At 30.9% G+C, this 26,753-nt stretch overlaps 1 long non-coding RNA gene across 2 annotated transcripts in view; it reads right to left on the reverse strand.

Annotated features, from left to right (window-relative positions):
- Window positions 1-4,750, reverse strand: part of LOC118071997 (uncharacterized) — a 46,282-nt gene extending 41,532 nt beyond the window's left edge. For both annotated transcript variants that reach the window (XR_004690964.1, XR_004690963.1), the window contains exon 1: window positions 4,197-4,750. This is a non-coding gene — a long non-coding RNA (uncharacterized lncRNA). The remainder of the gene's footprint in view (window positions 1-4,196) is intronic.
- Window positions 4,751-26,753: the final 22,003 nt, after the last annotated feature.

The raw sequence follows: 26,753 nt of genomic DNA on the forward strand, positions 1-26,753 counted from the left end.
CTCATTCCATTTTACTATATGAAAGACCGAGACTTGTGTGCTTGGTTGATTCTCGTTGACGCTAGGCTGCAAGCGACTAAATCGCCTCCCAAAAGCACTCCAAATCCTTCTTTCCAATCCTCTTTTCTACTAAGATGACGAAGTCCGTCGTTGAAAAGCGAATCTTTGCTCACTTCAGACTGTTTCCAGTTAAAAAATTTCCTCATATGACGGAATACTGATTTTTATTCAGATTCTCTTCCGAGACGATAGTTTCTTATACCTCTCTTTTGCTGAAAATTTATGACAGCCTTATGTGACATTCAATTGGCAGAAGATGAAATTAACACATCATTCAATCATGAAGACATTGTTTCCAATGTTTAATCAATGATAATATCACTCATTTAATGTTATCATTTCAATTTAAATTGATTTATAAAATTGTCATTATTATAATTATTTAATTTTCCTCTCAAATTTCACACATGACTTTACATGGAAATATTCTCTTTGATCATCATATCTACAATTTCGAATAATTTGAAATTATTTACATTCCATTTTTTTGCTGTTTTATTGGAATTTTTTTCCAATAACAATTAACTTTAACATTGTATTTTTATATTCAAAATTCCTGATCTAATAGACTGATATAACATCTGTTTCTAGGACAAAACAAAAAGGTTCATACTGTGCATCAACGCTATCAAGAGAACTCACCAGACACTTAAAATCCAAATGTTTAGAAACTAAACACTTTCAGAATTTAATGATTAAACATTTAAATTTTGTTGGATTTGGAATAAAATAATTCATTAAATTTCCATATTTTTTTTTTCTTGAATGAAAATGTTTGTTGATTTATAAAATGACATAATAATAAATTTTGATCACTTTTTAGATTTGTATGAAAATAATAGAAAAACAAGCCATATAAAATGTCAATGGGAAACGAGAGCTGAATGTCGTCTACTTGCTAGTAGTAATGTCAACGTGTAAAAAAAAAAATAATAAGTAAATAAAAATAAATGATGCTTTTAAGTAAAAGTACAGTAGATACGGAGACAGAGAATCCTCAATAACAAATTGCTAAAACGTTAGACAGAAAGAAGTAAAGAGTAAAAGCCGTCGATGATCGATAAAAGTTTCGAATGTAGGTAGGAAAGTGGCGTGGGTGAGAGCATAGTAGGAAGCGATGAGGAAAGAGTGAAGATGTGGAGGAGGAAGACAACTACTTGGAGGCGATAGAGATGGACGAGAGAAAGGTTTGAGTTTAATGGTTGATCTTAAAGGAGAAAGAATAAATGAAGAGAAGGAGAATGGACTTAAGAAAAATTTCTCAACGCAATCTCTTGGTGCAAGCAAAATCGTGCCGAGAAGATTGGTCATTTTCGCAAAATTAAGCGAGTTGAATCGAATTATGTCAAGCCGCAGAGCTGACGTCAGCTTTGTAACTGGCTGAATTGGCGAGAAATGCGGTCTAGGAGTCCCTCGTGTTCTCTCTCTCTCTCTCTCTATTCGTCTTTTCTTCTTCTTCTTTTTCTTTAACAACTGCATCCATGACTCTAATTTCTTCTGAACACAATGTACTTCGAATAAGAAAGGAATAAAGCAACAGAAATGCTTCTATCACTTGTACCAGATCAGCAAACTTAAACACCAGAAACTTGGCTTCTTAAATCAATGAAAGAAAACTCTATCATTTATTGAGAAATAATTCTGTGTGATAAATCTATAAACTTTACTACTGGCAGCGATGTTTTTTCGATAAATTGGAAAGAAATTAGATTTAGTGTGTTCATTTGGAGCTGCTGTGACGGTTTGATTAAGAAACACCAGATTAAAAACATCTAGAAGTATTTCATTCATAGATTTATTATTGAAAAACAAAAAAGTGTATCAGTTTAAAAGCAAGTAGTAATTTTTTAAATCAAAGAAACTAATGATAGCCTATAGATTTTGATTGAATTTTTTATTACTTTTAAAAATTCATCGTTGACCCACAAGTTGTCGAACAGAATTTATTATCTTCTGAATCTTTTTTCAAAAGTATATTCGTTCCAATAGATTCCTTAAATAATTCAAGAATAATTCAATTATTCAGTCAAGTACTCGAGATATAACACGAATGTCATTTTTAGCTTGCAATGTGGCTTTTAATTTAAAAATAAAATAATAATTTATTCAAATTTAACTTTATTAAATGAAGAGTATGTTAATTTATATTATATATTAAAATGTCACGAATTTTATGAAATTAAAACGATATTTTCGAAGAAAATATGAAGAAAAAACAGGATGTTTTTTTCAATCACACTAATAGCTACTTCGTCTTAAAGTAACCAATCACTAAGCACATCAAGAAAGTAATTCCAAAGTTAGAATTTTCTTGCCTTTTCTTATAAATTATTCATTCGACTGAATCAACATCTAATCATCGGAAAGAGTGTAGACACTATTTGTGCAATGTAGTCCCTATTTGGAAGTCGGATATGCATCATCAAAAGTCCCAATCAATCCTCTGGCTATTTTGCAATAATCCATCATCATAACTCATAGCATATCTGAATAATGTAGACTATATTTGGAACCAATCGAGCATTTGCATTTACATTTGATATGTCTGCAAATAGTGTACATGATTACAAATATATTTCTGATGATAGTATCATAAAAATACATAAGATGTAGAACACGAACAAACTGTTATATCAACTTTAATTAAAAATAACGAACCTTGATTCCTTGGGATGATCATCCTCTAAATCGAACATGATTTTCCTCATTTAGAGTTGATCAATATAATATGACTTTTAATTGATGAATAATTGTATAATGTTTTAATTCATTTAAAATATTATTGACAGAATTAATTAGATTTATGTAGTATCATCGATACATTAAATTATTTTATGATAAATATTTATCGAATCAGTTAATAATCTTTAATCTTATAAAAATAGTTGTGAATTTAATTAAACTATTTTTTTTTATTATTTTAATACTAAAGAAAACTTTTTACAAGTATTTTATTCATTAGTTTAATAATTAATTAATTATTATTAATGAATTCAGATGTTTTTAATAAAGTTTACCCATTGCAGTTAATTTTGAAAACATTTTCACCACAAAAATGTAAAAAAGAATTTTCTTTCATTGTAAATAAAAGTTATCCATTAGAAATAGATGTATTAATTATCAAGAATCCTCGTCAGGATGATGTTAATAAGATTTATTAAAGATAAATGAGTGTTGAAAATTTTTTTCAACTGAAGAATGAATAGCTGCATTTTTAGAGATCATCAATAATTATAATGTTAATTCTATTTCCTAACTGTTTCCTAACATAACAACATGGAAGGACAGACTTTATGAAAGCTTTGAGTGTTCGTTGATAGGCGGAGAGTAAGGAGGGAAATTGAGAATGAATTGACTGTTTTTAAAATATATGGAAAGGGGGAAAAAACGAAGTAGAAATAGAGAAAAAGTGCAGTAGTTGTTGTTGGGTGCGTGCCATACATCCGATAACATCATTTCTCTTGTTTCTTCTGCAATATTCACACGGAAAAAGTATTACATCAAAAAATTACCATGAAAAGTCTGCTGATATTACATCATTCTACGAATCGTGACACAATTGTATTTTCTTATCAATTAAAATTTCTTTCATATGGAAACAAAAAATTGCATTGAATTATCTCATTGTTTGGTCAACTTGAAACGAACAAAACGTTATTTTTCTAATGCAATGAGTGTTTTTCATCATTATTTTATTCTGTTTTATGAAATTTAATTACATAAATAGAACTAATGATTGATCATAATTACTCAATAAATTTAAATGCACTATTTTAAAATAATATAAATTAAAAATATTTTATAATAAAAGGGTTTTAATGAATTTCCAGTCATAAACAGCAGTTATAGTTATAGTTGGGAATAATTAATGACATTTTATTCCATTTCTTCCTTTTATTTGATACTTCTTTGATAAATATTACAAAATTGAGGTCAATTAATTTCAATAGAATCTGGAAATCTCTCGAGGGTATTGATTTTATGTTGTTATCATTATGATTATTGAGTGTTAATAAATTTTTTTTCTCAATTAAAAAGTAAAATTAATTGATTCTCGTTACTTTTGCCAATTGTTCTAAGAGAGAAAGAGTGTGAGAGAGAGAGAGACGTCTGTGGTAATTTAAATTGTGACTCACCTCGGAAGCGGAAGAAGTCGGCGTCTTTGGGTGTTCTTGCACCAGATTGAGAAGTGAATAAAGAGAAGGGGGAAAAAGAGTAAGCGAATACCGAAAGAAAGAGTAAGAAAATGAAAAAAAGAGAGAAAGACTGCAAGGGAGAGAAAGGAGCGACAGGTCTCCCACGCAGAGCTCTCTCGGCCTCGGATCGAAGTCTCAACTGGGATTTTAAACTAAAAGAAAAATCGTGCCTGACTTTAACACGCAAGCGCTAAATTTTTTATAAAAAATAATACGGTTTTTTTTTGTTCGTATTGAATTGAATCTTAGTATCGTAATTTGGGCAATTTTAAAAATTCACATCTCGACTTTATATCAGTTTGTTAGATTTGACTTTTATTATGCTGCTACTGAAAATAATTTACTAGAGCAAATATCATAAAATTTTTTTCAAATCCATTTTTAATATCTGAACAAAGAAAATTTCAGTTTATGATTTTTTGATGAATAATGGCTATTAAAACTTATGAATGACTGGCAACTTTGGTATCATTTTTTCGGAGTAAAATTATTGATTTTATCATAAAGTAATTTTTAAAAGATAAATTAGAAAATAATTAGTTTTTATTTGAATAATTATTTCCGATGTTGTGATCTAATTTTTAAGATAACAGATGAACACATTAGAATATTTCTCTGCTGTCATTTAAAAAAGAAAATAAAAAAACTAAATGTCATTCATCGATTAAAGGAAAAATGTGAGTTGAATAAAAATGAAGGACTTCAAATTTTTAATGATTTTTCCCTGTGCCTGTCATATTATTTTTTTTTTTTTTTTCAAATAAATATAAGAATAGAATTTAAAAATAATTTTCATAAAATGACTGGTAGAATATATATTTTTGTTAGTAAATATGTGATTTCATATATCATCGAAATAAATGAAGAATATAAAAATGAATAAAAGAAAGGGAAGTTGTTGAAGGAAAAATTTAAGACAAAGATATTTTAGAGCGAGGTAAGACTTTAGCACCGAATCCCCGAAATCTTAGATCTCTAAGAGACGTCAGGTACTTTGTGAATCCTCTGAACGTGCTTCGAAGTCATGTCACGTATAAGTACCTTTTTTTATTTTTTATTCTTATTTTTTTTATTTTTTTTTTTAGCCAGCATGTGAATTTTTTTTACTGCCAAACACTTCTCAAATTTCAATTTTTTTTTCTCTCAATACCAGGGTTTTTTCCCCTCTGTTCTCTCTAAAATAAAACAAAGAACTGAGACGATAAAATAAGATAAATAAAATGATTGCTGAAAAATTCTATTGTTACTTAATTAAAGCAATAAGTAATGTGAGATTTTTCATTTTCTCATATTTTCTCGCTTTCTTTCTTCTTCCTTTTCTTAATTAAAGAATGTCACAAGTGCCTATACATCGTAAGTAATTTAACTCAATAAATAAAAAGTAAAATATAAAATAATCATATATTACTATCACTCAAACTCTTTTTTCCCCAAGGAAAAATATTAATAATCAATTGTCACGAATGGAACAATAAAAACACATTAAAATAATTCACTTTAATTCCGAATGGAATGATGAAAGAAAAAAATACGATCAAAAAAGAACATCTAAATGACAACTTGCAAGTTTTTATTTAATCACATAATAAGTGGGTTGAAAAAGAATTTCAAATGTCAAACTTAATTCGAAGACTCATTGTAAGGTGCAACAACTGACATCCAACGCGAACCCGACCAGAGTTTAAATGCAACTGTTCCTCTAGTTCACGATTTGGTGCGAGATGAGTCGAGGCCAAGGGTCGGAGGAGTTCGGTATGATTCGGCAAGCCTCGGGTCTCCCATCGATATGCCCATGGACACAGTGTATATGTCTATGGATATGCCGTTCTGCTCCTTGTGGATCGGCTGGTGAACGGTGGGGGTAAAGTCCAGGCGACGGTGGTGAATAAGGGAAATGGAGGACAGAGAGGGCAAGGAAGAATTGAAGAGTGGGAGGATTTTTTTAAAGAGGAAAGAAAAAGAGTGTTGGCAGTGTTGGAAGGTCTGGTGGGAGTTTAGGCGCGTGACAGAAACGGTCATGTGGCGCTCAAGTCAGGATGGGGATGTCTTATGTCATTCGTTCGAGCTGCGTTATGTCGACTATCTTCCGCGTTACTTTAGCGAAGAGAAGCAATAAAAAAAAATAAAAAGAGTAAAAGAACCTCTAACTTTTGTTCCAATCCCGGAGACCTATTTTTTCCCCATCTGAAACTCGTTTGATTTTTTTCCCCTAGTTTATTGACCTACTTTATTAAATATCACTGCTTATATGAGATTGCTCTGCATCGGAGATATTTCATTTTCAATTATTCAAACACTTTTTCGAGATTGTAAAACTCAACTTGGCGTCACATTCAAAATTACACTTCTTTTTCTTGTTGGGAAAATGTGAAATATATATATATATATATATATATATTTATATTAAAACAGAAAAGTAATTACAACTAATAGTTATTTATTACCAAGAATTTCAATTTGCCCAATTTCAACATTGCATGTAATTTGTTTAAAGGTTATCTTCATCTGAGTGAACAAAGTAATGTTGCTTTGATGACAAGTTTGATTGCTTATAACTTCTAAATGAATCACTTGGTCAACTTCACTGGAAGTTGTTGAAAATTTTCAACAGTACGATCTTTTAATTGAAACTATAAATCTAGTAGAGACTGAAACAATAAAACATAGCTTTTTTAAGCTTTATTTCATATTTACCTAAATGTCCTAAATAAATAGTTGTAATATTATTTTCCATCATTTTTATTAGTTTCTTTCGACTTATCGATTAATATTATTGGCCCATAGATATAATGAATGAGTAACGAGTTGGTTCGCGTGCTACGATTATTACTCACAAAAAGACATAAAGGTCACTCTTTTATTCGATATCTTTTTTCTTCGTTATTTTGGACTTTTTTTCTTCTTTCCTTTTAGCGAGGGAGCTTTTTGGTATATTTAACATTGTATAGTGAATGAGAGAACAAAGGATATATTTATCTCAACATTCTTGTCTACTAAATTCAATCTTATTGGGCTTTTTGTATTTTATTTTATATTAGTCTTGTTTAAGCTTTTTTTGGCTCTTGTTTCTTCCGCTGTTCCGATTAGTTCAGTTGATTAATGCGGGCTACTGTATATTTGCTACGTGTCTCTGTTAACAGTCACGTGGCGCAGAATGTCGTCTCGTGCTACTCGACCATTTCATGTCTACCGGGTGTTCTTGTTTTACTTTTGAATTCGATAAATCCAACGAATGAGAAAAAAAATAGTTAAACATCAATATCATGTCTGACTTTTCTCTTATCCACTAATTTATGTTCCAAACATATAAGTAGTATTTTATCGTCTTTATTTACATAGACAGAGATATCCTGAGAATCGATAAAAATGAAAAATAGAGGATAGGCCTCCCACTAATGCAAACATAACATTTAAGTAGAAAAGGCCGGGTAGGACGGACTCTAGAGGTTTAAGTGAAAGTAGATAGAAATGATCATGTCGCTATAATCAGCCGTAGGAGAAAAAGATTTACCTGACAGACTGCAGACGAGTTTGAGTAGTAACAGGCGCTCTAGACGGCCAGTGTTTAATCAATGTCGTGATTATACTAGTGCTGACAAGATCTGAAAAAGAAATAAAATATTTCTATTGAAATTCACTGATAAAAATCTTTAAATACTAAATAATGCAGATTACGAATAATATTCTTTACGTATTTTATATTACTTTGTTTTTAATAAATTAATTCTTATCGAGAAATAGTGTATTATTTAGTAACTGTATGAAATTGATGCAGCTTTTTTTTTTTAATTATACATTTTTTAATAAATGATTTATAAATAAGAGAAATGATGGAAACTTTAAGGATCGTATTTTTGGAAATTTTAAACTCTCCAATCGAGTTGTGATTCATGATCAATAGCTTTCGGGTCAAAAGTGCTGAAAGCAAGCAGCTTACTTTTATTGAATTAAAAAAGGTTTCCATAAATAGTTTAAATATTTATAGACGTTCTATCATATATTGGCATTTGATATGTGAGTATCGAGAAATGGAAACAACAGTTATATAAAGATAAATAAAAATGAGTGGAAAAAAATAGAATGCGCATAAGAAAAGGAGGGATTCCCGGGAGCATCACAAACGGCAAATCTATAGGTAAAGGGTATCCAGCGACTTATATGGAAACTTTACGGGTACGATAATGGACAGATTTATGAGACGGCTTATCGATTCTCGGGTAAATCCAATTTTCGAGGTCGACACCCGGAAGAAGATCTGTAAGGTAGACAAAGAAAGAAAGAGAAGATGTTGAAAAGGACTGGAAAGTGTGCGAGACAGGAATATGAGGGCGTTGTTCTTGTCGCGAAAAAGGCCAATGGGAATCCAGCCAAGACGGCGGGAAATTCAAATCAATAGCGGCCTCCTGACGCTTTACATTTAAATTGATCTGAGCCAATTGGACTCGATCCATTGTCGATGACTCAGGTTATCTATTACTCTTGCCTTCATGTATCAGAATCAATCCATGCAAAAAAGTTGTGTAACTGAGAGTATGATTAAATTAATCCAATTTAGTCATCATTTTATGAAATTATTCAAAATCATTCGCACAAGTTGTTACTCTATTATTACTACTCTAGACATACTGACATATTTCACTAATTGACGCAATTAATTTTGTCAATTATTATATTGATTAGTGTCAAATTTTCGTTCGATAAGTCTTGTTGTGCAAAAAAATGAATGATAACATTAATTGGTACCAATTTGAGTAAGAAAATGAAGGTGAACTGGAGTAATAAATGGTATTGATGTACTTAAGAGAAAATAAAGAGTTAAAATATATGGAAAATTGAAAAGAATTTCGAGGTAAATTGAATTTTGCTGTAAAATTAAATTGAAAAATTTCCTTGAAACACTTTAGAACACTGAGATAAAGTCCAAGGAGGTTGGAAGAAACTCGGACGGGATAGAATCGCGACGGTGCAGTGAATTTCAACGGAAACGAAGTTAGGTGTAGCCGTGCGACGAAATAAAAGAAGAAAAATGAGTAGGAGTGAAAAAAAGTCGATAAAGAATGTAGGATAAGAGAAGAAGAGTAAAGCGAGTGAGGTGTGGGTGGGTAGGAAGATGGATAAAATGTCGTTGACAACGAAAGAGAAAGAGAAGAAAGGAAGTAAGCAAAAAAGAGATAGGGATCTTAGTGAATCTGAAATCCACTTTTGAAACAAGAAGAAAATGTGTCCTGAATCGAACTAATTTGGGTATCACATTTTCCAACCCTTGTGTATCTGATCCGTTTCTCTTGAGTTCTGACTGTCTCCTCCTTTGTAACAAAGCACGCCACAAACTGTATTCTCTCTTGAGTGCATTAAAATAAATTAATTTTCATGAGGTTTTTTCGAAACATCCCCGACATGTTGCCAGATTTCAAATAATAAATTCACTCACTAAGGGTGGCTCAAGTGGTGGTATTTACATTTTGAGTGTTGAAAGAGGATAATTTTAAATAAAATCAATTTTAATTTCATAAAATATGGAAAAATACTTTATGAGCTTCAATTTTTTTACAAGCCCGTTCGCATTTCAGATACAAAACAAAAAAAAAAACAGAAGATTACAAAGGAGAAATTAATACAACATAAGAAGATTTATAAAAACAACGAGAATTAATTTATTTTCATAAATAAGTAATTTTTAAAATCAATATTTCAATTACGAGAAAAGTTTTTTTTTTTTTATTTACATTAAGTGATATTCTCAATTAAACAGTTTTAGAAATGCAATCAGAAGTAAACAAAAAAGTTTAAAACATTTTTGATGGAATTGATGAATGTTACTTCATTCAAAAAAAATCAACATTGCTTACACAACGTGAGTCTATAACACGGATATGCTTCATTGAATTAAAAATTATTGATAACGAAAATCGTCGTTTACAAGCTTAATATTCTGTACACGTATAGCATCGGTGTTTATAAAGAGCCTGGTTGTTTTAACGTTTTATACCTGTATTACATAAAACCATTTATTAGTATGTGTATCCATGTGTAGTCACATTTTCCTGGTATATACCTCGGGCATTGCACTTTGCTTAACGTACAGTAGGTCCACACATGGATATTCGAATTAACGCGATGACGAGTGACGTTGCCATTGCTATTCCGGCCGATGTTTCAACGTCCTCAATGATTTTATTGACTCATAAATGTCATATGTCTAATTTCCCCAACATTAACTTCCAAGTTATTCTCTAATTTCAAGAGTCATTAATACATAACATTTATAATTGAATAGGACCAATGTCTACTCAGTACTTTTTTTTGAATTATTTCATTTAATTTTAAATATATCTTCTACTTAAAAAAATTAAAAAAAACTAGAAAAATATTTCTATCAGTTAGTAATCATAAAAATGGATAAAATAGCAAGTACTGATGCAATAAACAGAGGAAACAAAACAAACATGAGAACTCAAAACGACATATTTTCCATGAGTTAAAATAATTCTTAAAGAGTAATTACTTGGTTTTAATGTACTATAGTTAAATTTATGCAGAAGTAAAACATTCGGCACGTGAAATTCAGTCGAATTTGAAACTTGTAAGAAGTTAGTTTGAAATTCAGACGATACTTGCGCTCTGGGGACATGGTAGCGCCGCCTGAAGGGACGCTATGGAACTCGAGCGAATGAGTAGAGTAGAAACTACGTACTACATATGGAATCGAGGTGTATATGAACGTGGGAAAACTCCGAGAGGGTCACAAGAGACAGTTTGGTGCAGACAGAAAAGGGAGAGAAGAGAACTCCAGAGGAAAGTTTGCTGCCACGTTCACCACCTCATTGGGAGTTGTAGCAAACGGTTTCGCAGTACATACGTTTCGTCTACTTTCGGTCAAAGTGCGATAGAAGCTTCCAAGTCCCAAAGAGCACACCAGAGTAAGGAAGGAAAGAGATATTGCAGTCTGCAATATAGGGAAACACAGAGTTTTGCAATTTATCTCGTGGTCGCCCAAAAGAGAGAAGGAGAGAAGTAAAGAGAATGAGAAGCAACTCGGCAATCAGTAGGAATCCCTGAAGTCTCAGAAGCGAATCATGGCTCTTGCCCTCGTATGTCCGCTTTAATCCATGTGTACTTTACTTTCTCATTGCGTTCCGTATACATTCGTTCTTCCATGGCTTAACAGAAATTCACCGGCAATACTGAAAACACGGCTACATGTGTATGCGGAACATGTTAGCTGGACTAATGCTTTAGTCAGTCTAAAATCATCTACATTATGGTGGTGATAGAGAAGAATAGTCTAAATAAGTAGCGTTCAAGTAATTAAAATGATTATACTATTCATGATGTTAATATCATCTAACTCATTTCGTTTATTTTGTTCTTAGAGGAAAAAATAAGCTCACATTACTCGAACTTTCATCTTATAAATGGAAGATAAACTCATTAATTTTTGCAGAATTTTATTTGAATACTTGGCCAGTGGTTTAATTAAACTAAGAGATTCTAGGAGAATTAGTCTAATGGCTATATGTATATATTAACACTCAATAATAAGCTGAAGAAAACAGAGAAGCTTTTCTCGTTATCGATTCAAGCACTCGAGGGATCTGCTTACGAAAGCCACAAGATCGACGCCCCGATAACTCGCGAGCATCTTAGACGGGGGTTTCCCTAAACCGCCAACCAATACCGATCTTCGCAAACCCGCGCTCTATATATCGATGGCGAACTTCAGTCTGGGGAATTTAATCAGCCGTTTTCCGGTAAATTATTACGCAATTTGCAATCCCCGAACCGATCCGCCTGCAAGCTCATAGCTTTCTGTTGCTGGGCCTCCATTTGCCCCCTTCTTCTCAACTTTGGTGGTTTTAGATGGTCGTTAACCTTTGCCGGTCAAAGGAGAGTACGAGAGGGAACGAAAGAAGAGCCAGAGGGACTGAGGAGGAGAGGTAAAACAGCACTGCATACAGTGGCGGGTGTAATATCGCGTAAAAACCGGGATAATGGCGCCGCTCGATAATAGCCTCATACCGCGTTCTCTTGGTCTCGTGCGCGGGAAAGAGGCAAAACTTCTTCGCGAATGCAATAATTAGTTACATTCTCAACTATTTTTATGATCACCAGCCCTATCTTAACTGTAACACTGCTATTTTATTGCTAATTGTTATCTGCATATAAATATAAGAAATTTATTTTACTAATGCAAAGTAGAATTATTTAGAAAATAATAAATGGCGTCTGCGCATCTTGCTTGGCTTCATAATCAATTCCGACAAGCGTACCTCCAGCACATTTTCATCATGTAAATTATGGCCAAACGTGTTTTCATGTGCACATGAATGACATTTTAGTTCTTCTTTTATTTTTATCTTTTGTTCTTTTAATGTATGAAATTGTGATAGCAAGAAAATTAGGAGAAACTTATTTGAGGGTGATGGAGAAGTGCATACAAGTTTTGTTTACGATCTAATTGAATTACTCAGTTGGAGGCTGTTTGAATTATTCAAACTATTTTCTCAAGTGTTTGCAGTGAGACTAAGACAAGTATATTTTTAAAAGTATTTCTTTTAAAAGAGTAAATAAGAAATTTTATCACCTGACCAATTTCATCACATCATTATCTTTTATGTTAAAAGCTTCATTATTAATTAACACAAATGATCTTAATGGTTCTCTAGTTTTTTCTTTATCTCATACATATTAAATTAAACTTATCTATAAATAAAAGAATAAATGAAGATAAAGCATCAGTAAGTAGACCGAAACAATTTCATAATTTTTTCTTTTTAATTGACTTGATGGGAAATATGTGTGAAGGTGGACGTTTGATACGTGGGTGTATTGGAATAATGTTTGTGTGAAAGTCAACGTTTAAGTCAAACTTATTTTAAAGTTCTTGTGTGCTATTTCATTTGATTCGTTGGTATTTTCCAAGCGACATTTACGACTGCGGCGTTACCATCAGTTGCGATCTAATGCACTTCCGGCGAATCGCATAAATCCGGCTATACTGGGACAGTGCAGGAATTGAGATTTTTCATGGTATCACATTTGCAACCACGATTTCAGCGCCTGAGCTATAACCCTAGTGGCTGAATGTTTATAAGAGCTATTCCTGGATCAAGCTGAAATAGGTTAACATAAGCAAACTTCAGCTGGGTTTCTGAACTGACTTCTTCTCTTTCCTCAAACCCCTTCAACTCTCTCTCTCTCGCTCTCTCTCTCTCTCTCTTATTCCGCTCAGTTACTTGCTTTGGTCTCGTGTGGATTACCACGAACTATGGAATTGCCGAATTAATTAATGTTGGTCTGGACCAGGTGTACCACCATTGGATTCCATAAACCAGCACCAAATACACAAGTTCTAGCCACCATTTCTCAATTAATGTAAACATTCTCTAACACGACTTCTCTTTACCCTTTCTCCAAACATCTTTGAGAAGAAAATTATATTTATTCATCGTAGATTCAATTTAAACAATAATTATCGATGAATGAATCTAATTACATATTCTAATTCAATGAAGGTTCGTTAATGTTAATTAATATTAAAAGTATGCCGGTAGTTGATGATTGAAATGTCAATAATAATAAATTTAATACATGAATTAATGTTTTCTATTTATGTATCGAATAAATTTCTAATCAAAACAATTTGCAATAGTTTAAACTATGTTATAAACAATATACAATAGTTTAATTGCATTAAGTTATTTATAACAACATTTTATTGATATTTATAGAATACAATCATACTAATGATAATTCAATAAATTAAAACCATTTTTATTTTAATTATTTATAACAAATTTAAATTGTTATAAACAATATATGTTAAGTAAAATTTATTTCAAATGTCTTTTTTACTCAACTTATCTTATAAAAAAAAACAGCTGTACCGAATTTATTCAAACGCCTCTCAGATCTTCTTCATTGTATTATCTTTCAAATGAAATTTGTCTGAAGTCGATATCTCCAATAGTTCTCGAGATATCGAAAACGAAAAAAAACCTGACATACGTACGTACGAATACACGTACGTACAGACATCTATTTTTAAACCTTCTAATGTGTTTTAAAATGCCTTAAAACGTCAAGATATCATAAAATAACGAATTTCAAAAATCAACCTCATTAAAATAACTCCCTAATGGAAAGTTAAAAAATTCAAATGATCTCTTTATTTATAATTCATAAATCAAAAGCAATATTTCTTTAAACAAATCTTATTGTATTAAAGAAGATTGTTCCATCTGATACAATTTATCTCTCTAACTTTTAAAGCTGCTCACTCTTTTGAGAGGAATTCTATTAAATCATAAAATAGGATATATAATGTGTTCTTGTTCAACTCAATAACAAAAATTTCCACAATTATTATTCTCTATACAAAAAAGTCTACAAGTAACTCTTTAACATACAAGCATATCACTAATTCGTTAATTTCAGTCTAAAAAGAACGTAGAAAAAAGGATGATATAACTTAAAATAAGGATTGAAAAGTTAATCCTTTTTTCCAACGAATTATAAAAATTAAATAAATAAAGTAAAATGATCCAGTGACTCATTAAAAAAATATTTCTTTGATTCATCAGTATATTTAGATGCACTACTTTAGGAATGTAGTTGTACACAGTGTCATTAAGGCCCATACTAATTCGAAATTTAGATGTGTCCTCTATTTATCATGCTTTGTAATTGAAATTCCACGTAGGAAATAGTAATATATTCCATTACAGAGTTGAGACTTACTAGTGGTCAGCATTGAGTCTGTGGCTAACCACGTCGCGTGGCATTGCGTCTAGCAGTTCTCCTACATCAGGAGAGAGCAGGCTGCAAGAGAGATTCAAGTTGAATTTGGATATGTGTACCTTGGATTACGTTGACACTATTGTGCTCCTGTCTATCGCGCTGTTTTAAACAAGAGAAGAGCTTCTCTGTGCTTTGTACTGTATATTGCACGTGCAAGCTTAAATAGTAACTACGTAGATGCGTATTAATCCTCTTGCGCTAACCGCAATAGAATGAAAAGAGGGAATCAGCGTCACGCGCTTTTAGCGACGTTGAATATTGCTATGTAGGAACAAGCTTGTTTAGATGATCATTTTGTGAAAAGAAAATTTTTAATTTAATTATCATTCATGAATTTACTTGCTTAGAAATAACTCGAGGTTGAATTTTAGTTTTACGTAATGAAATAAGAATGTCAGATTATGTAAATGATGATTTAATATTTCTAACTTTGTGAAACTGCATTCAGAGTTTTGCTTCAAATAATTATTTATTGATTAATGGATTTTTTTTCGTTTTAATTTAGTGGATATAAAAAAAGGAATATGTGTGTGTGTTCTTATTGAAGAGTTGGAAGATGAAACTGTAGAGATGGTGAATATATATTCGAATTTCTAGAATAAATTGAAGGAGTAGATGAAAGACAAGAATAACTCGAGAAAAGTGAAAGAAAATCCTGGAGGATTTTGGTATCCTTATCGGTACGTTTGTGCAAACTAATCGATGTCTTATTCATCTTCTCTTTTTATCCTTATTTATCCGTCCTTTATTTCCTCGTGTCCTATTTCTTCGTCGTTCTTCATTTCTTCATCTTTATTTTTTTCTGATTCTTCCACGACTGATCGACGAGTAAACGGACTTATTCGAGCCTGCAAAATATTATTACGCGCACGAACGAATTCGATCGGCTCTCTTGCAGTTGCGTAACACGTCAGCCACAGAGACACGATAGGGTTTGTTCAAAGGGATGAAGGATAAAATATCTATATATCCATTAACTTGTGTCTTCATCGTGTCAATACGAAAACTACATCGAGATTACAAATTTTGTCTCGAAACCACGTTGAATATTGTTCAATTATTTGGATAAATTTAGAATTTCTCGAAAAATTTCCCCAGTGTATTTCATTTCAATTACATAAACGTTTTTTTTTAATATAAATAAATATAAAAATATTAAAAAACACATGGGTTTGAAAATAAGTGTTTGTAAAAATTATTACATTCTCTGATCATTGAAGCAAATGAATTCTTTTAATGGTTTTTATCACTGCAATCCAAGTATTTACATGGAAAGAAATTATTTGTAATGGCAATTTTTTTTTGCAAAGTTATTATATATTTTTACTATCAAACTAGGCTGATTAATTAATTTTTCATTATCTTAAACATTCTATGAATACTATATCCATTTAATAATAAATATTATAATGATAAAAGCATTGTAAAAAAATTACAGCATGAATGATTTTGTTATTAATATTTGATTGTTATCTATAGTATTAAATAGTTTTCTCTAAATTTAACACCATTCATAACAATTCCAATCACGAATTTTCCACAATGTGTTCAAAATATTTAAATTCATTTTTATGTTCATTACACTCATTTTCATGTCAACCGGAAGGCGAGAATTATTAATTTAAATGTCACTCGAAATTTCTCTTATGAAATTACGTTATTTTTTTGTTATACTGAAGAACAAATGATAAAAATAAACTGACAAAATGTGTGTTGCTTTTACAATCCGTTGTTTCTGTTTGAAAATAAAAAGTTTTCTGCGAAAATCACTAAAATGTGAAATTATTATTTTAAAAACTGGTGTCGTTATTATACAAAAAAGGTTAAGGGTGTCAATTTCATTTAGTTGAGTTGACATAAAACATTTAAAATTATCAGGTGTGTAGAACATTCAAATGATTATTGTTATAGTTTCATTGGATGAGAAAATCATTTTTCTACTCTCTACAGACTATTACTGTAATTACACCAGTTTTTTCCTTGTTGTAATTACAGACTAAAATTGTAACACCTACAAATTGTTTTGATGGAGATACAGAAAAAAAATCTATCACAGTAAAAAACAGAAAATTTGTTGGTGTTACAGAAAATTTTTATTCGTATAAGGGGTTCCTTTACTATTTTTAGTAATAAGTACAATTTGATTTCCAAACTTATTCCATCGATTAATAAATAATTCATGACTTTTCTGCATTTAAAAATTCATCACGACATATCATCATTTGTAACCCAGTTTTTGAATTTCTTCCAAACAAATACCGAATAGATTTTTCAAATTCTTGAAGCTAGAATTTTATTTTTTCATTTTATGAATTTATCCACATTTTCAGAATGAATTGAAGTGGTATTTACTATGTATGTACTTGAAAATAAAAAACTTCAAATAATTCAATTTTTTTTCTTCTTTTCTCCATTTCAAATGTTTAAAATAAAAAATACCTTTAATTTTCTTTTGGAATTTTTGTTTTATAGATTAAAAGTTCAATATGATCACTTAGTTTCTTTAGATATCATATAAATAACTGTTTAAAACAAGTCTTATTATAAGATTATGATAATCAGTGAAACAAACACTTAATAAAATTATCCACTTTTTTCTGCATATTTCAAATGTCATTCCTGGTGCATAATACAAATAATGAAATAGCTCTCTACAAAATTCTTTGATAAGTAGTGGGAAATTTTTCCAACATGTACAACTCTACTTTATCCATCTTCGTCATGCACAGTTAACAAATTCTGATAAAATCCTATTACAATTTTTTTCCATTTTCTTGCCGACATATTGAGTTCATGTAGCGTATAGTAAGTAAGGAATTTGGCTTAAAATGCGGCATTCAAATTCATAGGAAGAGTTTTTTTTTTCACTCAAGTATAATGTGAATGTTTTTTTTTTATGTTAGAAGCATTGCAAGGAGTCTTAAAGGCGACGTAAATATCTCGTAAAGGTCCCGCCTCTTAGGAACATTAGGAGACGGTGACATTAGCAAAATACCGGAACGAACCTAGATGACATGATCCGTGTAGACTTGACTCTTCCCTTAGGTACTTCCGTGTACTCCCGTTGGGAGTTGGTTTAATGTCAACTCTTAAATGTCACGTGACCCATGCAGTACTTATTGTCTCGTGAGACAGGACAATAATGCTTTTACAGTGTATGCCACATTGCGGCTGTTCTCGATTCGTCCTAAGGCCATCACAGTACTTTTAACTTCATAACGACCCAACCAGACCGGAAGAAGAATAGACGTAGAGAAAAAATGCTTTATAACTACTTTAATTCCTTTTTTTTTGCCAATAAAACTTCAGATTTACTATGACAATTCTAGAAATTAAATTATTAATTTTGATGAAAAAAAATAATATTCTTGGATAAAAAATGATTTAATTCTTAATTATAATATCCTTGAACGAATAATATAGAATATTTTTCACTAAGAAATAATCAGTTATTTTTAAAGTAGGTGACACGGAAAGAAGTTGGCTCCTTTATTTTCATTGATTAAATTTGACTCCATATTGTGTCATTTTTATTTTAAATTGGATTTTTATTATTTTAATAACATTTATTTCCAAAATTTTGGAATTTATGGTATTTTTCCTCACTATTCTGCAAAATGTAATATAAAAGAATACTATTTTTTGTGTATGTATGTCGGACATACGTAGGGTATGTAGAATTTTTGTCGTTCAAAATATCTTATGTATGAAAAAAAATTCCCGAATTATTTCCGAAAGATAACCATAATATAAGCGATAAAGAACGTTCAAAAAAAAAGTTTAATCAAATTTGATAAAAACTGTGAATTAAATAAATATTAGTGCATGATTCAACGAAACTTTTCTACGTTGAAAGTTGAAAAAGAAAAAGCGCGCAAAGAATTACTAGTACATGTATGACATGCATGAATGAAGACAAGATAAGAGTAGAATATATTTTATTTATTTTTATTAAAGACTCAGACACTCAAAGTTGCAACAAAATCATAGACCGAATACTATTGAATGACATTTTTGTTGAAAAAATTTGTGCTTGAATAACTTAGGAATTTTTTTCAGTGAATTCAAAGCAAATTGAATAATATACTCCATGTAAAAGCTAGCAGTGTGAGATCAGAGTAAAAAAATAAAATAAAACTGTACGTATGAACTCTAGTGGACTGTCAGGATGTCCTGGTAAAATACGGACTCGTCTTTTTAGCAGCTTTGCAGGTTTAATACGATGCTGGAACATACCCAGGGGACTTTCATTAAGGGAATTTACAGGAGACGTCGACCTCATGTCGTGAAGATCTACCCTTCTATCTATCCTTTACATTTCACGTATATTCTACAATTTCTCTTTTCATCTAGCTCCAACCAGTTAAATCTCTTCCCTGTAAATGTTTTGGAATTTATTGCTCGCTCTATTCACGCAATTCTCACCACAGTTGGTATTTGTGACGTCGAGATTGACGCTTTTAAACTTTAAATGACAATAAAAAGACTATGAAGCTTAACTTATATTACAATAAATAAAAGTAATAGAATTCACGTAATAAATATTTTTCATCTCTATTAGATGGCTTAGAATTCAGTATTCACCAGTTTATTTTCATTAAAATAAAGCCAGTTTACATTCAAATGGGAAATGATATTTTAAATGAATTTAAATCCTAGAGTACTTCAGAAAAAAGAGCTTTTTTTCATCATTTTGATTGAATATAAATTTTAGCAAGTAAGAATTAAAAGCTCGACTGTTTTTCGACGAGATTCAAAAATAAATTAAAAATGGAAAAATCATAAACCAATTAAATGATGACCTGAATCAGGATATTAATATTCATATAATTTGTTCCTATTAAATTTTATTTAATCAATAAACATTGTTTATATTTTATTTCAAAAAAAGGAGTTAATTGACATTTATTATTACAATATACACTCTACTGAAGTACTTCAAAGAAAATTATGTCAAAATAGTATTGACTATTATGCAACGTGAGTAGTAATACATTGTAAATTCGATTTTGATGTTAGAAGACTTTTCCATCAAATTGAATTTTTTGAGAAATTATTTTGCTTTCAACTAGAGATGGTAGCGAAATTATAGTGGTTTGAATTTAAAAATACTTTTTCTAGTAAATGTTTGAAAAAAGATAGATTAAAAATGATAAATGAAATGATTAGAGTCTTAGAGAAAACGATAATTAAATCAATCATTCCCTCTTTTCCATTTGATAAATCAATACGATTTTTCCTTTGGCTGTATGTTCAATGGTGCATGCATGAACTTAAATTACTTTAACGGTTATAGATGGAGCTTAATGGCTTTATCCTCGATAACTAATTCCTCATCAAAGTCCACAACGTCACCTAAAGAAGCAACAAATTGGAAAAAAAAGTGTTTTTGAAATGGATGAAAAATTGAGAATGCGGTGGACTGTATACCTTTTTGAATTAGTTCGGGGTCGTTCGGTTTGTAAAGAGGATTGGGAGTAGTGGTTGTGTATCCATCATTCTATCACTCACATATTCACGTATAACCTCGCAACCCGTCAATCTATCGACTATAAACCCCAGAATATGTCGTGGAATGGGTTTGGAGAAACTCAATCCTCGTTTCTCCAACAAACCCCCCTCACATTTCGTGACCATTGATGTAGAGGGAAAATTCACGCGTTCGTACATATTTATTCGATGGCCGTCGATATACTAATCGATTTTCGATACTCCCTCATAGTATAACATGCCTTAAAAGGACTAAAGGGAAACATAAAATTCATCTCTACCTTTTAAATAAATTTCTAAATCGAAAATTGCGAATTAAGGCTTATAAAATAAATAAAAAATACCATTGTAGCTTATTCTATTAAAAAAAGTTCATTAAAAATTGACTATTTTGTTTCGTTTACCTTTTTTCAAGATATTCAGCACTCTACTTGTCATTACATGGAGAAAATTTTCGCCTAAAATTATCCCAAAATATGAAATTAAATTTACTTTGGTGTAAAGTAACTGTTATGTAGTAATTTTACACTCGTGCAGGGTAAAATTACTTAACTCTGAGGTAAAAAATCTATCGTTGTGTCCCATGGTCACTCTATTGTAGGGTAAATTTTATATCACATTTTGGAATAATATTTTTATGAATTTACATGGACATGTGAAGCTAGGTAATAATCGAGATATATCGAAAAGTGAGTGACTTTTTTCTTATTGGTTAAAAGATTCAAATTATCATGCAATCATCGACAGGTACTCTGTGCACGCGATATATTCTAATTATTTTTAATTTAAAGGAATAAAATGATATTGTTTAAAAGAAAAATCCAAAAAACTGTGTGAAATAATAAAACGCGGTCGTTAAATGTGTTTTTAGTAAAACTTAAATGATGTTAAAGGTTTATATCGTGACAAGCACACCACTATTGGATCGCTATTAAACAGTGAACCCTCTTATCTTTCTCACTCTCTCATTCACTATCTAGTAGATCGTAATCTCTCTTTCTACACTCTCTCACTCGTGCTTCGCAATTAAATCGCAATTAGATGGCGCTTCTAATTATCGCAATTAGATTGGAACCTCGATGGAATTTGCTTCCAGTGGAAAAATCGACGTCCAAGGTTAAATTAATCCCGGTTTAATTATTAAACGAAAAGAGAATGAGAAACTCGCGGATAACCTGCGCCAGAATATAGACAATAGAAATAAAAACAATAAAATAGACCAAATTAAGTTGCTTATGATTCAGGTAAAATATTTTTTGTCTCAACCACTCATCTCTAATTTGTGGATTTGAAAAATCTTAAAAATAAGTTCATGGTTTATAATTTTAAATAGTTTAATTAAAATTGATCATTACGATAAATAAGAGCTGACTTTCCTACTATTCCTACTAGATTTTTCATAGACAATGGTTAACGTTAGGGTTAAAAAGTTCATCTATCGTTATTATTATCAGGTTTAATAATTAAATATAATGAGACTCAAGCTCTCCATCGATGAGATAATTAAAAATCGTTGTTATTCTACAGGGAAAGTTTTTAATAATTAATCATTTTATTTCAAGAAAAATATTTTCACAGTAAAGTAATAACTTTAATTGATTAACAAACTCCGACTAAGTTATCCCATTCGATTCTCCTAATTTTCTTGACTGTATCCTCTACAAAATTCACTCGAGACACATTGCGTCATGATGTCGAACAAGTTTCGGGAGAAAATAAATCAAACTATAAATTACAACTGGGATTCTACGTTATTCCTCTATATCATTATTTTACATCATTACTTTAGTTTATAAATAAACTGTGTTTTAAACTAAGGAGATAAATAAATTTGCTAGAAAGTGAATTTTGAAGAAATCAATAGCAGGAGAAATCTATGAGACTCTTTGTCAAGTTCACGTTAAAATGATATTGATTCTTCTATAAATAAAGATAATAAAAATTATATGAAATTTCAACTATAACGTTACCATGGACGTAATTTTCCATGTCCTTGATAAATAATTATCACAAAAGTTCCTGATAATATCTATTTATACAACGTATCTACTCTATTTAGTCGCAAACAACATTGGCACATCGTTAGTCCAACATTTCCAAGCATGATCCAAGGTTGGACCAGAAATGAGCCACTGTAGCCTCCTACCAGGGTGAGGATATTTTCTGTCAACATACTCTAGTGCATTCACTACCCTAGTTGAAACGGTGAAGGGATAAGGAGATGGAATAAATTTCCCATGCATCTAGAGTAATGATTGGTGTATATGATAAAATAAGAGACATGGAGAGGAATGTGAGCTTGATAAGATGGCGACCACTTTGAATAATTTCCATAATCATATCCAAAGGAAGTGTCAATTAATAGAGTCCTGATTAGACTTTTTGTACTGAGCTATGAATGAAAGTCTTGGATATTTCATTACTGAATGAAATTTTTTTTATCGAAAAAGTTTTACGAGTTTGAAAAGATCCTTTGTGTCTTTTTAATATTGCTTAAGCAAGTTCCTTATAAGTTACACTGAGGGTTAACCTAAAATTTAGCTGTAAGTATCTTGAGCTCGTAAACTAGTTGGCACTTACACTTTGACCGCTAGGTGCTAGTGTAGTGGTATAGAATTGGTGTGGTAGATGCCATAATTTAGCTGGAGAGTTTAATAAGGTATGCCGAGACCAGCAAATGCCACCCGCTGGCGTACTGAAACCTGTCAATATGTCGAGGTACTTGAGTGATATACATTCGAGTTTCTCTTTAGAAAATTGAGGAAAATGTCTCTTACTTTTTTCCCCTCTCTTTAGTCTTCATTTTTTCTCCACTGACGTTAAAGAAATCCTTTTCGAGTAAATTTATATCCTATTCTAAATGTCAACTGTTCTTTCCTCTCTATTCTTCATGCGTAAACATTATTTTTCGTTTCAGCAATAACTAAAAACAGTCAGTCGTTTATTTACCACCAACTAACTTCATTTAAAATCATCAAGATAATGTTGACGGGAAGTTTAATGGAATTAATTAAATTAAGTAGAGATTATTGTTTCCCAATTTAAATGTTCTATTTTTAACACGTCTGTGAGAAGTCGTTAATAAGATTCTTCATTAGATTCTTAGCACCAAATGTAGCGTTAAGGCTTCCAGACTGACGAGGGGACCCCTGGGATTTCCTGATTTTTAGGGGTTTCTTATTTTTATTGACAAACTCATTGATCATAGCGTTTAATATTACATATTTAACAATTTTAATTAACTCAAAAGCTTATTAAAAAAATATTCATCACAAAAACCCTATTAGTTGATGAATTTTAAATGTAAAAAAAATATTTTAAAAATAATAAATGATGTAAAAAGCATCATATGATAAATAAAAATATATAAATGTATTTTAAAATTGGATAAGATTTAGTATTTTCACGTGAGAATTTGAAGATTTCTCTGTTTCTCGCGAGCGAAAATTCATCGGTAGTATGCGGTTGTTTCGAAGCTGCGGGTGCCATAAATAAACGTTAACACCGGAAACCAGAACGAGCGGGCGGTACGATAAATATACTCAGCGCCGATAATGGTTAGGTAGTTTGCAGGAACCAAGAAAAACCAAAGCATACGCGGACCAACTAGTAGTAGTGGAGCCTTTTCACTACTAGCTCTCTATACGCATTACTTCTTTGAACCCGTATAAAGACAAATACCTTTTTTTCCATTTTTCTAACACACTTTTTTATTTTTCATGTTCATCCTACGTGCTTTGAAACCTAAATAAATTTCCAGGAAAAAGTGATCCAATTAAAACAAAATTTTTTAGCCTCGTATCGTAATTGAATAAACAAAATTTGTTTTTTTTTTTGGCCTTTGATATACGTTAATGGGCATAAACGTATGGAAAAATAACAATATTTTCGATGGGGATGGATAATGCTTAATATTTTAGAAAAATTTTTATTATAGATGCGCTATAATTTATTGAACAATAAATTCTACTTTTGCCTTTTTTGAAGTACACCGAGAAAAAAAGTTTATTTAGTTATTAAAAATAATTTGGAATTTTGGCAATAAAATATTTGATTAAATTTAACGGAATTTATTTTGATATTTGGTTTAAGAAGGTTCTAGCGTCTCTATGATCAAATTAGAAACCAAATTCATTCAATAAAATTTTTAATATTCATTCATACGATTAAAAATGGTGTAATTTTAAAAATATTTCACTACACAGTTTTCCAGTTCGTAACAACTGAAGTAAATCTTTATGCATGGACTTCTAAGGAGATGACGTAATTTTTTATTGAAACTATAATATCTTCTGATCATTGATTCGTCAAGAGAGTGGATTCTCAGTGTGACATTGACAAGAATTTAAAATTCATGTGAAAATTAAATTAAAAACTTTTTTAATAATTATTAATAATTTTTTTGTAATGAAAAGTATTGTTTAATATTGACAAAAGCAAAATGTAAACAATAACTTGAGTTTCTATGATAAATAGAATTTATTTACAGTGAATAAAATCCTTTCTTTAGTGCAGCGGAGTAAGCACTTCGAACATAGAAAAAAAACTAACATCTACGACATGCTTTTTTATGCTGAGAAGTTACCGTTATAAATAGTCAGACTAGCAACTCCAACAAAAAAAGATGCTTAATAATTTGTTGAAACAAAGGGATATTATTATCACGAAAAAATTGTAACAAGATTCAAGCTAAAATAAATTTAAAAACTGTGAAATAATAATTAAACAAAATGAAAACAGAGCATTAATGTCGACCATGTATTGAAATTTATAAATAACTGTAAATGTTACTCTATAAAAAAAAAAGCCCATCCAATTCATGCAAAATTGGTTCAATTGAAGGTTTTTATTTATCAGCAAATTTAAAATATACCAGAAGCAACTATGATATAAGAGATAAAGAGCAGCAATTGATAGCAGCAGTAAAACTGTTTGCATAAAAGTAATAATTTTAAAAGCTGCTGTAAAAAAAAAATTTTTCAAACATCAACAGCTTGACTTTTATCAATTTTCCCACGTCAGTATCTTAGATTCACGCTTGATTATCAGTAAGCATTCATATCGATCCATGTTTTTATTTGACAAATAGATTTTTAAGAGCAAGTTTTTCACGTTGTAAACATCTACTAACGTAATGTACACTGTTACATATTATATATGCACACATATGTACATGCATATACATCAACATGGTCATATAAAGCATATAAGTATATCAAATGAAAAAGATAAAAAAAGAGAAGGGGTTAGACATAAAAAAATATAAAAAATGTTGAGATATATGGGCACGCGCCTATATATTTCTTCGACGTGAGCTCACGTATTACCAGGTATATATACTCTTAAAATATATGCCAATGCATTGAGAGTCTAGGGTCTGGAGTTGATATTGCAGAAATATCAGCGAAAACGAGTGAGAGAGAATAAGAGAAAGGGGCTAAAGGTGAGCAGAGTGAAAAGGGAGAAAGTAAGTGCGACACGACATGAAATGAGGGTGGAATAAAGGTTCTCTAAGCAACAGCTGTCGAGTCACCTGTTCAAACAGCCATTTTGTTCCCGATGTCAATTTACGTTGCCGCGTTGCCAAGCCTTGGACACTCTCAATAATTTTCCAATTTTTAACCCATACTTTGGCTTATTATTTCTCTATTACTTTTGTCATTTTTATTCTGGCTTATAGCTATTTATTTACTGACAAATTACATATTTCTTTATAAAAGATGAAAAATGTCATTTTATTTTTGAAAAATTGTTTTAAACTTCTTATTTTATTTGTAATCTAAGATGAACAAATGTTGTTTGTTTATCTAATGTACTTTTTCGACATGTATCTGAAGATTTTCACGACTCAAAAATAGAAGAATCAAGACAGTCACGCAAGAATTAGACGTGACTTAAACACGCAAGCAATTTTACTGGAGCCATGGAATATTCAGTAGCAACCTAGATTTTAACGAGGATTGTGTATAACCTGCGCACTGACACTTTGTTTGCGGATCTGCTGTCGTTTTTATTTCCCCTCTTTCACTTCTTCTCTTTACTATACAATCTCACCCCAATACTTTTTTTTATCTTTTTTCCCCCTATTCTCTCACTCTCTCTTTTTCTCTGTTTCATTTCCCTACTTTTGCTTTTAATTAAAGCCTCGCTCATGTCCTCTCGACCTCATTTCTACTCCCTACTGATTTTTTTCATCATCTTTTGACT

Source organism: Chelonus insularis, unplaced genomic scaffold, assembly GCF_013357705.1.
Source record: "Chelonus insularis isolate UGA/USDA-ARS -01 unplaced genomic scaffold, ASM1335770v1 contig_88_pilon, whole genome shotgun sequence".
Taxonomy (NCBI): Eukaryota; Metazoa; Arthropoda; class Insecta; order Hymenoptera; family Braconidae; genus Chelonus; species Chelonus insularis.